The sequence below is a fragment of the Triticum aestivum genome, chromosome 3B (assembly GCF_018294505.1).
Source record: "Triticum aestivum cultivar Chinese Spring chromosome 3B, IWGSC CS RefSeq v2.1, whole genome shotgun sequence".
Taxonomy (NCBI): Eukaryota; Viridiplantae; Streptophyta; class Magnoliopsida; order Poales; family Poaceae; genus Triticum; species Triticum aestivum.
The window spans coordinates 302,212,925-302,230,608 of record NC_057801.1 but is presented as its reverse complement, the minus strand read 5'-3'; positions in this window follow the sequence as shown (position 1 = coordinate 302,230,608).

Here is a 17,684-nt window from a genome sequence, read left to right as displayed (position 1 = left end):
GAAATAATTTTCTGAAAGTTTTGATATATTATATGCCTATAGTATATTTTAGTTTATTTAGTTTTATTTCTTTTTCTTTAGAAAATAAATGTTTTTTTTTAAAATCTCTCATCCCGCCGCCGAACTGGGCCGGCCCAACAGGCCGCGGCCCAGCGCAGCGTCCCTCTCGCCCCCGAGCTCGGGACGAAGTCCCAAGCCAGTACGCGCCGCCGCCGTCCCATGGCCGGACTCCGCACTGCCCTTGCCCCTTCCCCACGCCTCTCCTCGCCTTTATAAGGCCGAGCTCGACGCCCCAGAACCCCCTCCTCTCCTGGCATCGTGCCGCTGCCGTGCCGCATCCCGTCGCTAGACTCCAACCACATCCCGCCGCCGGACTCGTCCCGAGTCACCGCCGTCCCCAGCGCTGCTGCCCCGTGCCACCCGCGACGCCTCCCGCCGCCGCCACCTCCGACTCCGCCGCCCCACGCTGCGCTCGCCGCCGTCTCCGCCCATCGCTGCCGACCCCGGAGCCACCGCCGTCGTCTGCCCGACCTCGCCGGAGTTCGGGTAAACCCTAGCCCCGACCCCCGCCGTCGGATCGAGATCCGACGATCTCGATTCAGTCTTGTTTTTTCTCTCGTTTCGGCTAGTTAACGAACGCCCGTTCGTTTAGGTTTTATTTGTGAACAGATTCGCTAGATTAGTTGCTGTAGCGAGCGTTCGCTCGATAGAATTTCTCTTTTTCTTTTAATTTCGGCCAGGGACCCGTATGTAATTAGTTTCTTCACAAATTAGCCGCTGGAATTTTCAGAACAGTCCCTGAACTTCAAAACCCTCCAACTTTTTATCCGTAACTCCGATTTAAGCGATTCTTTTTTGCAGAATACTCCTTGTGACATATTCTTTCCAATAAAAAGTGGATTTTGGAGATTTGAGCAAATCAAATTTATTCAACTTCAAATCTATTTCAAACCTTCGTTCGATCCTAACTTTTGAACCGGAGCTCCGTTTTCGACGAAACCAATGCTCACTTCTTTGTTATGATCCCCTCTATCCAGATAAACAACTTAAATATGTTTTTGACAATTTAAAAATTGAGTTTAGTTCAGATTAGTATTCGATCTTATTTCGTATGTAACTTGAGTTTCGTAACTCCAATTTGAGTGATTCTTTTTGCAAATCAAGGCTCTTGACCTAAACTTTCTAATAAGGCCAAATTCACATAATTTTGGTACTGTTAGAAATTTTTTTATGTTGCAAGAGTTATTTGCTTGGTTTTGATGTTTTCCGAGTTGTTTTCTCCATTCTTTCCGATCTTTTAAATGATTGCTTATGTGTGGTTACTATTGCTTGCTTACGATAGATTGAACGGAGTGTGATGAATAGAACTATCAGGAGTTGAGTGCGAATCATCTTCATCAATAGTACAGGCAAGTTCACACTTTGATCATATCCCTTTTCGTACCCAGTTTTATGCATTAGATCAATCCTCAAACAATTTCTGATTAATATGTGGGTTTTGGGATGTAGATGAGGTAGTACCTATCACCTGTTTTATTATCAAATCCTTGGGAGTTACTTCTACATTTGCTTATTATGCCATGCTATGCTAGTAGACGTGAATTGGGTGAGTGTATCAATGACAGATGTGAGATTGTTAATTAATGGTTTATTTAAGGTGGCAACTTTAATACACATCTGGGTGGATTGAGGTACCTGGGTATTCTAGGATTGCCTGTTTGTTTTTGGACCGCCACCTAGGCTCAAAGGGATCATAAGATTATTCATGCTAGAAACTTCTGTGTGCATCCACATGCTATTATGGGCTCTAGCATAGTTGACTAAGTTGTGCGAACTCTTACTGTGGTAGACTAGCAGATGTAGGGGAAAGTAGGTCTACAGGTCTACCCATCGTAAGGTGCTAGCGCTTCTGAAAGACTATATCTCGGTCATCCGTTTCTCAAACACCATGTAGTGCGAGAAAACCAATGGAGGAGATCGAGTCGTGTGGGGAAAAGTGCGCAAACCTCTGTAGAGTGTATAAACTAATCATGATTAGCCGTGTCCCCGGTTATGGACATCTTGAGTCTCTGGTACTTGGATTATCATGTGAATCTCATCATGTTACTTTAATTAATATTGTTGGGTTTTAATGATGATGCTTAATTGGGATTGAGAATGTTGTAAACCATTCTCAATATTTAACAACCACCATGATAGTTAAATAAAACTTATTCCTTTGCAGTAGGGAAAAATTGGCTTTATGCAAAACTGTAACCATAGAGCTTTTCCACCAGCCAAATATGCATATAGTGATAGCCATATTTCAGCATTGCTCTATAGTGTGAATTTGCCTGTACATTCAATGTACTGACCCTTTGTGGCTGCAACGTCTCATGTTGCAGGATTTCTTACGACGAGTAAGTGATACGTTAGGGTTACGATTTCTACACTCAACTTTGCCGTTGGTGTTGATGGGAATCAACAACCTAGTTACTTCCGCTATTTGGATTGAGGTAATAGTATTTACGTTACTTTATAATTTATACATGTGATGTACCTCTGTTATAAATCCTCGGGTATTGTGTGTGTCAGCATACCGATCCATGGATGACACTTAAGCACAGAGACTTGATCGTCTAAGGTCGGGTCGCTACACTACATCAACCAAGCCTTCTCCAAGCAATGACGACAAGTCAAGTAACAAGAAAACTTTGGCAAGTTCAAGTCATCTTCCTCCTACTACAAGCAACTTCAAGCCGCATGCTTCATCATCTACTCTGACCGATGAGACCGTCAAGACAAGCTCCTTCAAGTGTTTCACTTACGGCGGCCGAGGCCACAAGTCCTATGAATGCACAAACAAGCGCACCATGATCCTCAATGACAATGGCACCTACGATTCCATGAGTGATGAGGAGATGGAAGCTCCTGAGCAAGTGGCCATGCACCGATGCGTGAACGAGGATGAAGATGATCAAGTCTTTTGTGATGAGGATTCAAGCCCCGCTCTCGTTGTCTCCAAGGTCTTGACTCTTCAACATCAACAAGAAGAAGACCAAAGATGCCACATCTTCCACACTAAGGCCGGCATCAATGGAAGGTCCGTCAAGGTCATCTTCAATGGAGGTAGTTGCCACAACTCGGCGAGTGAAGAACTATGCACCAAGCTTCAATTGGTCAAGAGGAAGCACCCACACCCCTACAAGGTTCAATGGCTAAGTGACTCCGTCACTATCCGAGTTGAGCATACGGTCCAAGTCTCCTTCAAAATTGGTGCATATGAGGAAACTTTGGAGTGTGATGTGGTCCCAATGACCGTTTGCCACCTCCTTCTTGGTCGACCATGGCAATTTGACCGTGGTGTAATTCACAACGGGCATACCAATCACTATAGCTTCAAGATGAAAGGGAAGGAATATGTGCTACGACCTATGTCTCCTAGTCAAGTGATAGCCGACAAGCAAGCCACCCATCATGGAGACAAGAGTGAGGAAGTGATCCACCAAAAAGTGAGTGAGAGCCACAAGCCAAACATGAGCACCTCTTCACCTAGAGAGAAAAACCTAGTCCTATTTGCCACAAAAAATGAGATGAGAGAAGTGTGTGAGAACCCATCGAGTGTTATGCACTTTGTCCTTGTGTGCAAGGATGGGGAACCAAAAGCTAACACCGCTCACGAGCTACCTTTAGTGTTTCAATCTCTTTTGCAGGAATTCCAAGATGTTTTCCCTGATGAGCTACCTCCGGGTCTACCTCCTCTTCGAGGCATTGAGCATCGAATCGACCTCATCCCCGGAGTGCCACTTCCAAAATAAAGCTCCATACCGTGTCAACCCCGAATAAACTAAGGAGATTCAACAACAAATATAACAACTCATCGACAATGGTCATGTACGTGAAAGCTTAAGCCCTTGTGCCGTTCCTGTTATACTTGTGCCTAAGCAAGATGGAAGTTTCCGCTTGTGTTCCGATTGTAGACCTATAAATGCTATTACCATTTGCTATAGGCATCCCATTCCTCGCTTAGATGATATGCTTGATGAACTTAGCGGAGCCAACTTTTTCTCAAAAATTGATCTTAAAAGTGGCTATTATCAAATCTGCATACAAGAGGGTGATGAATGGAAAACTGCTTTCAAAACCAAATTTGGCTTATATGAGTGGTTAGTTATGCCTATGGGTTTATTGGGGGCTCCCGGTACTTTCGTGCGTCTTATGCATTTTGTGCTTCGACCTTACATTGGAGTCTGTGTTATGGTTTACTTTGATGACGTTCTTGTTTTTAGCAAATCCATGAAAGAGCATATTAATCATGTTAAGGCCGTTTTGCAAACCCTTCGCAAGGAACGTCTTTATGCCAACATGAAAAAGTGCACCTTTGGTGTTGACAAAGTGGTTTTCTTGGGTTTTGTTGTCTCTTCCAAGGGTGTCCACGTTGATGAAAATAAAATTGAAGCAATTGAAACTTGGCCCCAACCCACCAATTTGCAACAAGTGCGTAGTTTTCTTGGTCTTGCGGGTTTTTATCGTCGCTTTGTGAAAGACTTTAGCACAATCGCCGCTCCTTTGCATGCTTTGAGTAAGAAGAATGCTCCTTTTGTTTGGGGATCTTTGCAATCCACCGCTTTTGATGAGCTCAAGTCTTTGCTTACTCATGCTCCGATTCTTGCTTTGCCCAACTTTGAGAAAACTTTTGAGGTTCATTGTGATGCAAGTGGTACCGGAATTGGCGGAGTGTTGATGAAAGAAAAATGAGCCATTGCATATTTTAGTGAAAAACTATCCGGTGCTCAACTTAACTATCCCATATATGACAAAGAATTGTATGCTTTAGTGCATGTGCTACATGTTTGTGAACATTATCCTAGACCTCATGAGTTTGTCATACATACCGATCATGAAACGCTTAAGTACTTAAAAGGTCAAACTAAGTTGAACGAGTGTCATGCCAAATGGAGTGAATTTATTGAATCTTTCCCCTATGTGATCAAGTACATTAAGGGTAAGGAAATTGTAGTTGCGCATGCACTTTCACGCATATGCACGCTTGTCACTAAACTTGAGTTGAATGTTATTGGCTTTGAGCACATAAAAGACTTGTATGCTAATGATCCATCTTTTGCTAATCCTTATGCTAAATGTTTGACGCATACATCTTGGGAACAATATTACATCAAGAATGGTTATCTTATGAGAGTTAACAAACTATGCATTCCCGAGTCTTCTCTTCATTTGCTCCTTTTGCAAGAGGCTCATGGAGGCGGACTCATGGGACATTTTGGACGCAACAAGACTTTCGCCACGCTCTCCAAGAAATACTTTTGGCACAAGATGTTCCGTGACATCTCACGCTTCACCACCCGATGCTCGACTTGTGGCAAAGCTAAGTCGAAAGCTCAATCCCATGGTCTTTAGATGCCTCTTCCTATTCCTTATCAACCTTGGGAAGACATTAGCATGGATTTTGTACTTGGTTTGCCTAGAACTCAAAATGGAAAAGATTCTGTGTTTGTTGTTATAGACCGGTTTTCTAAGATGACACATTTCATTCCTTGCAACAAGATAGACGATGCTTCACACATTTCAAATCTCTTTTGTAGGGAAATCTTGCGCCTCCATGGAGTACCAAAGACAAACGTCTCCGATCGTGACGTCAAGTTCTTGAGTTACTTTTGGAAGACGCTATGCGCCAAGCTCGGAATCAAGCTCTTGTTCTCATCCGCATACCATCCTCAAACCAATGGCCAAACGGAGGTGACGAACCAGACGCTCTCCATGCTATTTCACGTGTTGATCAAGAAGAACATCAAGGAGTGGGAGGCGTGTCTACCCATCGCCGAGTACGCCTACAACCATGTAAGACATTCGACGACCGTCAAGTCCCCTTCGAGGTCGTCTACGGCTTCAACCCGTTGTCCCCATTGGACATTCTACCTCTTCCTCTACAAGAACACACCAACATGGATGCGAGTGCTCGAGCAAGCTACATCAAGAAGATGCATGAGGATACAAGGAACACCATCGAGCGCCAAGTACAACGACTAGCGACCAAGCTCAATGTCAACAAGCAACCCATGATCTTCAACATAGGCGATCTCGTGTGGCTACACCTTCGCAAGGACCGCTTCCCCAACGAACGCAAGTCCAAACTTCTCCCTCGAGCCGATGGACCCTTCAAGGTGCTAGCACGCTACAACAACAACGCTTACAAGATCGACCTACCAAGCGACAAGTACAACGTGAGCGACATCTTTAACGTCAAAGACCTCTCGCCTTACCATGGTGATGAAGATTTTGATCCGAGGTCGGATATTTCCCAAGGGGGGGGGGAATGATGCGGAGCATCCCACGATCATCCCCATGGACGCATCTACACCCCCTAGAACACCACTATGACCTATGACTCGAGCACGTGCAAGAGCTCTTGAAACCGAGGTGACATCACTCCTCTCACAACTCCCTTTCGATTCACATGAGACATGGTTACTACCTCAAACGGAAACGCTATGCATACTCAGGTACCAAGGAATTAACCATGGAGAAGCTAGGAAGCAAGGAGAACCAGAAGCGGAAGACATGCGTGAAGACGGAGAGGAAAAGCGCCAAGTCCCAGACTGGCTGGATGATCCGGTTGGCGGCCCAGACGATCCTGACAGAGCCCGGACCATCCGGTCCCCGGTCCGGACGATCCGGCTAATGCGCACCGAAGGCACCCAAAGGTCTCACCTGAAGCCGGATCATCCGGATGGCGTCCCAGATCATCCGGACCCTGCCAGGATATCCGGACCCCAGCCGGACATCCGGTCCTGCACAGCCTCCCGCCGCGCCTCCAGCTCATCCGGGCCTCTACCCGGATCATCCGGACAAGCCCGGATCATCCGGCTCCACCTCGGTGATAGAGGTGGGGTGTCCCGATCTTTCAATGAGATGATAACTATTGATTTGGTGAAGATGACTTTGACGATCCGACTACAAACATGCACGAGTTGCGCCTTAGCAATCGCTAAACCAACTTCGAGAGGTTATTGACCACGCCGGAGCACAATCAACCTGACCACGAAGGTCTATTCCTGCAAGCAATCGAAGAACAAGCAAGAATATGATAAAAGCAATCTGAATATTGCGAGTATATATGCAGTATTGATAAAGGTGGGGATCTGTAAGCGGTCTTTGTCTGGTCGTTGGAGACAAACGAAGTACACGAAGTTGCAATGGTAAGTTTTAACTAAACAAATCCCAAGGGAAAAGCTACTAGATGGATCTACTTATATAGGAGCAAGGGGTGGAGGCCAAGGAGGTGGGAGGACGTCCCAAGGCAGCCTAAAACTAACCCTAGGTCATACAAGGCCAATGGGCCCAAGTGGAGGTGTTGTAACACCTTTGGACTTGTAGTTTGACTCGGATTCTGCTACAACATCCAATTGTTTCGTCCATAACTCAACGCTCCGGACGAATTTGAAGGTGAATCCAATTGGGTTGGAAAGTGCACAAAATCTAGTTTCCAACAAAAAACAAATCATGCAATTCGGAGTCCATATGAAAAATTAGTTGGCGTTTTGAGTCAGGTATGTCTGTGCAGTCCGAATCTGAATCCAGAACGTGAGAGACTTGGACTCTATCTTCTCTTGGCCAAAAAGTGACGTGAGAGGACTTTTTGAACATAACCTAAACTTCTCCTTTTCCCTAATCTTCACATGTGGATTGTACAAATGTACCATACACCTGCAATTAGACAAAACACAAAAGTGTGTGAAGTATTTTTGTTCTGGATAACATAAATAGATTATTGAATAGTTTGCACTAGAAATCACCTGATAAATATGCATGTATGCAATATTTTTGGTCTTATCCAAGGTAGTCATGTTCTCATCATCCTCCCCTTCTTGAAAACAAAGCCGTCCTCGGCGTTGCTTAATGTGAAATGTTGCTAATAAAACAGATAAGGTGTACATGTTGTATATGTATATGTCATCCATTTTTACTTCCCTTAATTTTTGCACATATGACACATTTATATGAGGAACCTTCATAGATTATAAAATATAAAGCCAAAATATTATCATAAGTAGAATGCATGAAAATATTGCAACTCAGTTTGCACATATAAGTGAAGCTCTTATTCATATCAAAAGATTGACAATATTCATCATTAAACCATCCCAGCATTGGTGAATAAACCTTACGTACATAAAATTTACATGCTACAACATGCTTAAATAAGAAAACTTGCAATATGTCATTTGACACAGAATGATCACCAAGATTAGAGGTCATATAAAAATGATTAAACATTGGCACAATTATTTTAAAATGTATTTGATCCAAATCTGAATTATTTTCTGATTCATATGGTTCTTTGACATCAACAGTTAATTCAATGGGCGCACTCAAAATTGTTGGTATTTTAGTTGTTTGATCACATGATGCATTCATGATAGTAATATGATTCTCTAAACTAGGTGGTGTGCTCAAATCAATAGGTAACTCAACACATGATGTATTTAAGTTAATTAGGGGTGCATCATTCTCATGTGAAGTTATATCATCAATACCTTTACTGTTACCTTGTCGCAAAGACGTAGCTGATGTAGGTATGGACAATGACAATGTACCATACACTTGAGATGATGTCGCACTCACAATCTGAGGTGTGGCTGCTCTAGTAGGTGCAACAGTGGAGGAATCAACCGATGGTAGTGAGCATGAATTGAAATAGTAGTTGTTGTAGTCACCCAGTGCATCCTCCTGTAACTGTCTCTCAAAGGTACAAGCACGAACATACATACCAGTAATGCAACAAGGAATATACCGAAATCTTGCCTGAATATCATGGTTCAAACCACCAAAAAATCTATTCATTGTATCACCCTCAAATTCTTCTATGTCACAATGATGCATATAAGATTTGAACTCTTGGTAGTAAGCATGAACAGTGTTGTTGCCTTGTTTAAATTGTTCAAATTTGCGAAGCAATTGACGGCGATAGTACGGAGGGAGAAATTGTTGTCTCATTACATGTTTCAAATCTTTCCAAGTTGTGGGTTGGTTATCAATGTTTTTCCTACAATGCACATTCCACCAAACAGAAGCAAAACCAATAAATGATCTAGTGGCAGCTCGTACTCGCTCAAGTTCAGAAAAGTCATCGTGACTAAAAACTTGTTCTACTTTAAGCTCCCAAGCTAGATAAATAGCAGGATTAAATCTACCCTCAAATGACGGTAAAGAGATAACCTGGCCATGTGCTTGTGTGTGTTGTCCCAACTCTCGTGATGATGAAGATGTGTTCGTCGTCCAAGAACTTCTATCTCCCGGACCTGTCATGATTGGTAGAAATAAGAAACAAAATTCAAGAATAATGTTCCAATGAACTACTAGGATGTGGTTGTAACGTGCTCATAGTAAGGCAAATAGCAATATCTTACAAGTTCTTACCATGCGACAGGTGGTGACAGGCAACCAGCAGTGTCAAATAACTCTGAAGATTGTGTAAAGCGATTGCCAAGGTAACGTACGAATACATAGTGTAGAAATATGTGGAGTTGGGTTGGCTATATATGGTAGCAAAAGATTAGCAATAATCAATTCAAACATGCAATGTTGAATAAACGCTCAACAACGGTACTGTGCTGGTCCTAGGCTAGACCGGACTAGAGACGCGAGCCTAGAACACTAATGAGGTCACGGCGTAGCACAACTAGAATCAATGAAGGATACTAAGTAGCTCTCGACAGCAAGATATAAGTGAAGATCACAACGGCAGTAAAGATAATGATGAAAAACAAGTGCCAAGCAGGATATACAACAACTCTCTCTCCAACTTTCCTCTTGAAAAGTTTGAGCCAATTTTCTGATAAATTTTTTCAAAGAATGCTACTAACTCAAGCTTTCCAATGCAAAAAGAATCACTCCATTCCGAATTGATATGAGGAGTCAAAGAATTCTAAAATTGGCCTGAAAAACTGGAACAAACTGTATGCGCGAACTTCGGAGGGCAAAAAGACCTATTTAAAAGCTGATTTTGAGATGCCAAATATTGAAGTTTCTTCTGCAACTATTTAGATGCAGCTCATTGCGAGCTTTCATTTGAGTACTCGCGGAGCCAAAACGGACTTCATATGAGGAAGTTATGCCTGTTTTACTGAACAGTGCGCAAAACAGATTCCAATCTGAATTCAACTACGAGATTGAGTCTAGATAGATCAGAATTTTGTTTTTTCCTTCTCTTTTTTTTTGTCACACTTTTTTTCTTTTTCTTTCTCTTTTTTTCTCCGACATTTTTTTACTTTTTTCTCTCTCTTTTTTTGTCTTTTTTTTTCTCTCTCTCTTTCCAAAAGAAACTAGATAAGATGCAGATTGGATCAAGCGAAGATGTGAATGATCTCAACTATGATTATGACAATGAACGGTGGGTTTCACATGGTGGAATTTGATGGATGGATGGTTGTAACGCCCTCGATGCGGCTATATCTCCCACGTGTCGAAGCACGACTTTGAGGCATAACCGCATTGAAAGCAATGTCGCAAGTGAGGTAATCTTCACACAACCCATGTAATACATAAGGGAAAGAGATACATAGCTGGCTTACAATCGCCACTTCACACAATTACATGAATAAAGCATTACATCATCCAGATACAATCAAGGTCCGTCTACGGAACCAAAATAAAAGAAGAACCCCAAATGCGACAAAGGTCCCCGATCGACCCCAACTGGGCTCCACTACTGATCAACTAGAACGAAACAACACAAAGGGCAAGATCTTCATCGAGCTCCTCCTTGAGCTTGGTTGCGTCACCTGCTCGGTAACATAGGCACCTGCAAACTGGTTTTGGAAGTATCTGTGAGCCACAGGGACTCAGCAATCTCGCACCCGCGAGATCAAGACTATTTAAGCTTATAGGAAGGATGGAGTAATGAGGTGGAGCTGCAGCAAGCGACTAGCATATATGGTGACTAACATACGCAAATGAGAGCGAGAAGAGAAGGCAAAGCACGGTCGATAAGAGTATGATCAAGAAGTGATCCTATAGCAACCTACGTCAAGCATAACTCCAACACCGTGTTCACTTCCCGGACTCCGCCGGAAAGAGACCATCACGGTTACACACACGGTTGATGTATTTTAATTAAGGTCAACTTCGGGTTTTCTACAACTGGACGTTAACAAATTCCCATCTGCCCATAACCGCGGGCACGGCTTTCGAAAGATAATACCCTGCAGGGGTGTCCCAACTTAGCCCATCACAAGCTCTCACGGTCAACGAAGGAATAGACCTCCACCCGAGACATTCCGATCAGACTCGGTATCCCGGTACAACAAGACATTTCGACAGGGTAAAACTACACCAGCAACACCGCCCGAATGTGCCGACAAATCCCGATAGGAGCTGCACATATCTCTTTCTCAGGGCACACTCAGATGAGACTAGCTACGAGTAAAACCAACCCTCAAGTTTCCCCGAGGTGGCCCCGCAGGCAGCTCAGTTCGGACCAACACTCAGAGGAGCACTGGCCCGGGGGGGGTAAAATAAAGATGACCCTCGGGCTGGCCGACCCAAGGAAAAGAAAAGGCTAGGTGGCGAATGGTAAAACCAATGTTGGGCATTGCTAGAAGAGCTTTACTTAAGGCGAACTGTCAAGGGGTTCCCATTATAGCCCAACCGCGTAAGGGACGCAAAATCCGGGAACATAACACCGATATGACGGAAACTAGGGCGGCAAGAGTGGAACAAAACACCAGGCATAAGGCCGAGCCTTCCACCCTTTACCAAGTATATAGATGCATTAATTAAATAAGATATATTGTGATATCCCAACAAGTAAACATGTTCCAACAAGGAACAACATCTCCATGTTCCAACAAGGAACAAACTTCAATCTTCACCTGCAACTAACAACGCTATAAGAGGGGCTGAGCAAAGCGGTAACATAGCCAAACAACGGTTTGCTAGGACATGGTGGGTTAGTGGTTTGACATGGCAATTTGGGAGGCTGACAAGCAAATGGTAGGCATCGTAGCATTGGCATGGCAAAAGAGCGAGCAAACTAGCATAGCAAAGATAGTAGTGATTTCGAGGGTATGATCATCTTGCCTGAAATCCCGCAAGGAAGAAGAACGAGACCAAGAAGAAGACAAACGGCCGTAGACGAACGAATCCTCACAACTCCGGAACGAAACCGAAGCTAACGTGAGAAGCAACCCGGAAAGGAACAAACAACATAGTAAACACACAAGCATAAACAAGTCATGATGCACAAACAAGTATGATGCATGTCCGGTTTTTATGAGGCATGGCATGGCAAAGTGCAACAAACAATACTACAAGTTAAGTGGAGCTCAATATGCAACGAGGTGCATGTTGACGAAACACCACAACAATTATTTAGTTCTCTCTCGGTTATGTACTACTCAACAATATTAAATGTTGTTAAACGTGGCAAGGGGTGAAGCATAATGGAAACTAACTATTTAAGCAAGTTTAAATGAGGCCGGAAGAATAAACAACAATTCCGGAAAATCCTCATGAGCAATATTCAAATTTGGTACTGTTCTGCCCTAAAACATATTTTATTGTTGTTAAACAGGAAAATAAAGTAGACCATGTTAAACTAGGCATTTTTCCACCCCAAATACATATAAAGTTTATTTAATTCCGAGTTACGGTTATTTAGTTATGAAATAAATCATTTTAACATGGCATTTGAGCAAATTAATGCAAACAGCATTTTAAGCATTTTAAATATAGATGAAAGTTGGATATTATTAATCTACACAAAATTCTGAGCAAGTTACATATTTAAATTATTTACATATGATGCATAGTTTGTGAGTTATTAAATGCATGAAGTTGAAGGACTTTTTTGTAAAACAGTTAATTCACTGGAAAAGGCTAAAATCACAGATCTGTAAAAAAAAACAAATCGGGCCGAAATATGTTGGGCCAGCAGTGCACAGGAGAGGGATCTGGAGGGGGCTGCTCACCCTGGGCCTTGGGCCGGTTCGGAGGGGAGGCGAGGCAGGCAGGCCGGCTTGCGGCTGGGCCATGAAGAGGAGACCGGTGGAGGCAGATCCAGGCCTCGGGTGCTGCGGTGGCCCACGCGGAGCTGGGCCCTCCCTTGCGCTGGAGCTAGGCCGGATCTACAGGCGTCGGAGGGCTGGCAGCCCAGGCGCGCGCTTGCGTGAGGCGCAGTCAACGGGGCGAGCGGCTGCGCTCGTCTTGGATTCAGAGGAAGCGGGGCGCGGCGCTAGGCTTCTCGTTCGAAGCAGAGGAAGCAAGCGGCAAGAACTGCAGCAGCAGGCTTGGCGCGAGACGAACCCAGGCAGACGCAGCAGGCCTCCGGCGAGGTCAGCAGGGCAAGGACGGCGGCGACCGGACACGGGAGCGGGCGAGGGCAGCAGCTGGGTTCGGATCCGGCAGCCGGTGCCTCGTTGGGGAGCAGAGGACAACCGTGGCCTCGGGTGCTGCAGTGCGATGACGACGGGGAGGCAGCGGCAAGCTCCGTGGGACGGCGCCAGATTAGAAGGAGAGGAGGGCCTCGGCGTTGTTCTCCGACGAAGCGGCGGCGCGGAGATGGTTCTGGCGAGGATGAGGAGGCAGGAGGCGCTGGAGGACCACTTCAACGGGGATGCGGCGGATCTCGCCGAGGAAGGAAGAATTGGAGGCGAGGTGGCCGGGTCCGGTGGGTGGCGGCAACAAGGCTTGCCAGACGGGACGGGCTGGCGCGACGGTGACCTGCAGGAGCTTGACGGCGACTGCTGCTACAGAGAAGCAGAGAGAGATATGAGCGAGGGACAAGGGGAAAGAAAATACACGGGAAGATCCAGAGGAGGGGGGACGCGACGTTCCTGCTAATTGCCGGCGAGGAGTGACTCGGGGGCCTCGGGCACGAGGAAAATCAGCGAGCGGCACGGGTTGGTTGGCTGCAGAAAACGAGGTGGATCTGGATCGGGGAAGAACCCGATGAGAGAGTGGCGGCGGCTGGGAGGATCCCTAAAAATTAGGGTTGTCCAAAATGGACTAGGGATAGACTATATATATAGTAGGTGGGTTGACTTAGGGGTATATCGTCCCTCCGATCGCAATCGAACGATCGCGAATAAAATAGCTAGGAAGTCCAAATAAGAAAATGGTGACGTTTTGTAGATGTTTGGGGATGATCCGGACACAACGGTGGCGACATTCCGGGTCGGGTCCGGGACAACTTTCAGACGCGCGCGAGGGGGCTGCGGGCTGACGAGAGAGGTTAGGTTGGACCTGGCGGTAGGTAGTGAGCTGTGTAGACGGTCTCGCACTGAGAGAAGAGAAGAGAGGGAGGCCCGGCGACTATTTTCCGGAGACCGAAAACGTCCAACGTTTTGACCGGCTACTATTGCCGCTATATTTATCCGTTGGGGCGTCAAACGAACTCCGATTGCGATGAAACTGGACAGGCGGTCTGTCTACACTATAATAAGACCACACACCAAATTTCAACCCAATCCGAGAACATTTTCCGGCCACTTATAAAATAATATTTCGGACGTGCCGTGGGCGCGTGCAAGTGTGTCTGGGCTCAGAACGGACAACGGACGGAACGAGGAGACCGGGACGGATGCAAGTTTTGAAAACATGATGATGCAATGCACATGATGACATGATGAAATGCAACACGCAAGCCAATGACAAGACAACAACAATGAATAACTGAACGACACCTGGCACATCGGTCTCGGGGCGTTACAACACTCCACCACTACGAGAGGATCTCGTCCCGAGATCTAGAATGGCACCGGAGGGACAACGGAAGAGGTAGAGAAGAGGTAAAACTAAGTTGCTTCTTTGACCAATGATTGAAACCAAAGAACCTTGAGAGGTTGAACAAATTGGAAGAAATGAAACAACGGAGGAGAACAAAGTTCACAACACTCCGTTAAGAAAGAGGAAAAGAAGGAACCGATCCGGGTAGCACTCCGGTTGAGAAGGGATGCAAGACTTGATAAAAAGAGAGAACTTGAGCAAAAGGGACACAACACCCCGGTTAAATGGATAAGTCAAGAAAAGAACATGATCCTGACAAAACAAGAAGATGGGTTGCAGAGGGGAGCATCACAATGCCTCCGGAATAGAAGAAAGAGTGGAATGGAATGAACGAAGTGAAACAAGATCTTGAGAGAGCACGATAACAACAAATGCTAGAACGGAGTTGTTGGAAAACCAACAACGAAAAGATAAGCTTGCTATGGTCTTGTGGAGTACATCTCAAATAATGAGGTGACAACCTGCCACTTACGAAAAACAAGATTGGATTGATATGAACAAGAAGACGAGAAACTTATTTCACCGGGAGGATAATGAAGTACTTGGATCATTTACAAGCACCATAAATGGCAACAATCCTTAGGGAAGGCTTTAGGTGAAATCTATACCAAGATAACTCCAATGAAGAGATTGATGGATTTAAAATATCTCATCCTTGATAACTTGTGACTCACGAAGCAACGAAGGGGAATTATCAAGAAGGACATAATACCACCTCCAAAGATACGGTAGAAAGAAATTGCACTCCGGATAGCAAGATGAAGAATGCTTGAACTCCTCAAAACAAAACATGTGTTGAGCACCATGTTTATTTTTGAGTATAGCTTGGCTGATCTTAACTTCAAGAGAAATCTTGAAGAACAATTGAAGAATGAAAAGAATCCTTGACGAACCACCATGTAGAGCCTCCATGAAGAACTCCGGTAATAAAAGGATGATAAAAAAGAAAGAGAAGTTGAAAACACAAGGTGAAGCCTTGCGATGATTTAGATGGAGCTTCGCGACGAGATAATGCGGAAAACTTAGAACTCCGGAAGAAAGATGAACAACAAGCAGCCAAGAATTTAATCCTCCTGGACAAACTCTGAAGGAAAAGATTAATCACTTGGATGAAACCAGAATAAGAATTATGTTATGCGTATCCTTCACCAATTTAAATTGATGACAAGCAACGGATTTGGCATACCACTTATTCTTGTAGAAAGGATTAAGAGAGATATGGCGTAAACTTGAGAAGGTCTTCAACGAACCACCGGTAGGATTTGGAAAGAACGAATGAATTGATATGATAACAAAGAAAGAGAACTCTTGAATGAACCACCGTAAGAATTGAAATTGAACGTAGCAAATGCACAAATCACCGGGAAGAATTGCAAAATGAATGAAGATACTTTAGGGTATTTAGATACATGAGACGAAGAGAGCACGAGCCGATTAAAGATCACTTGAACAAGGCACCGGTAAGATCGGAGAATGATAACTGCAAACTGAGAATGAATAAATCTGAATTGATGGACTCCGGATGACAAACTGAGAAGACTCTTGAATAACTCCGGATGGATGAAAAGAATTCTCACGATCAAAACAATTATGAGAGGATGGCAACAGCTAGCACCATGAATCTTGAAGAGAATAGAGCAAGATTAAAGAGAAACTCTTCTTTGGTCTTCAAATGATGAGAATGACAACGCGAAACACCACCAAGAATTATTTAGACACTCCGAAAGAATCAAAACGAAGAGGTTGAGCCAACGATGAAAATAATTGTGAAAGATCTAGGAGATGGCATTTGACTGATGATAACTCATTCTTACGTCAAACTTCGAAAAGAATTTTAAGGACATCTCCGGGAGAATTAGAAGAGTCAGGTAAGATCCTGGGAAAAGACCTGTGGGTTAGGGCCCACTCAAAAGAAACAGCGTTGAAATGATTTAAAAGAGAGGTTGCATCGGTTGAATTAAATGACTTGAATGAGATACCAATCTCGAAAGAGCTTGAACGAATGCAGAGTGGAAACACGAATCTTCGAGATATCTTGAGCACTCCGGAACAATAGAATAGCGAGAAATGAATAAATATGAGGAGCACCGTCAAGAGAAGGTATTTGAGACGAGAAAAAGGGGATATAATCGACAAATCTTGACTTGAATCCACCGGAAAAGAGAAAGGAATGAGGAATGACGAACTTGAAGCTCCATTAGAATCTTCATGAGAATCACCGGATAAGAACATTGACGGAAAAGAATGGAGAAACTTCCCATCAATAAAATGGATACTCGATTAAGAAATCTGAGTCCTTGAAGAAAAAAAAGGGAGGGAGGGCGGGAAAACAAAAACAACTTGGGACGGATGAAACAAACACCGTTGAGAGAACTGAGAGGTGATCTTGCGAATGTTGAAATGATCGGATCCACTTGAAGAGGAAGACGCTGGTTGACAAGGATTGACATGACAATCTCGATTGTCGAGAAGGATTGGTATTCACATCGGAGTATGAGAACACCATTTGGAAAAGGTATGGATTCAACATTTGACTCGAAGCAACTCGAATACCACAAATAAAACAAAACAAAGGATTGGCTTGCAGAATAAGCCGGAACAAACATATGATATAGATTTTGTCCGAAGTTTTCGTGGTGGGGCCTACACGGGCTCGAGTGTACAGCACCATCATGTACAAGGCAGTGCACATGACATACGAAGTGTCCCCGAGTCGGCACAGCCAAGGACTCTTTAAGACACAACGAGACCACTGTAAAACCGACCGTGAATAGGCGGACCACTAGACGTCGAACCCCAATTTCATATCATACATCTGTCGGAAAGATATCCTAAGAGCTACTTGAATTCCCACCTATGAAACTCCCGAAATTTTCCGGTTATGCAATCAGGTGTTGGGG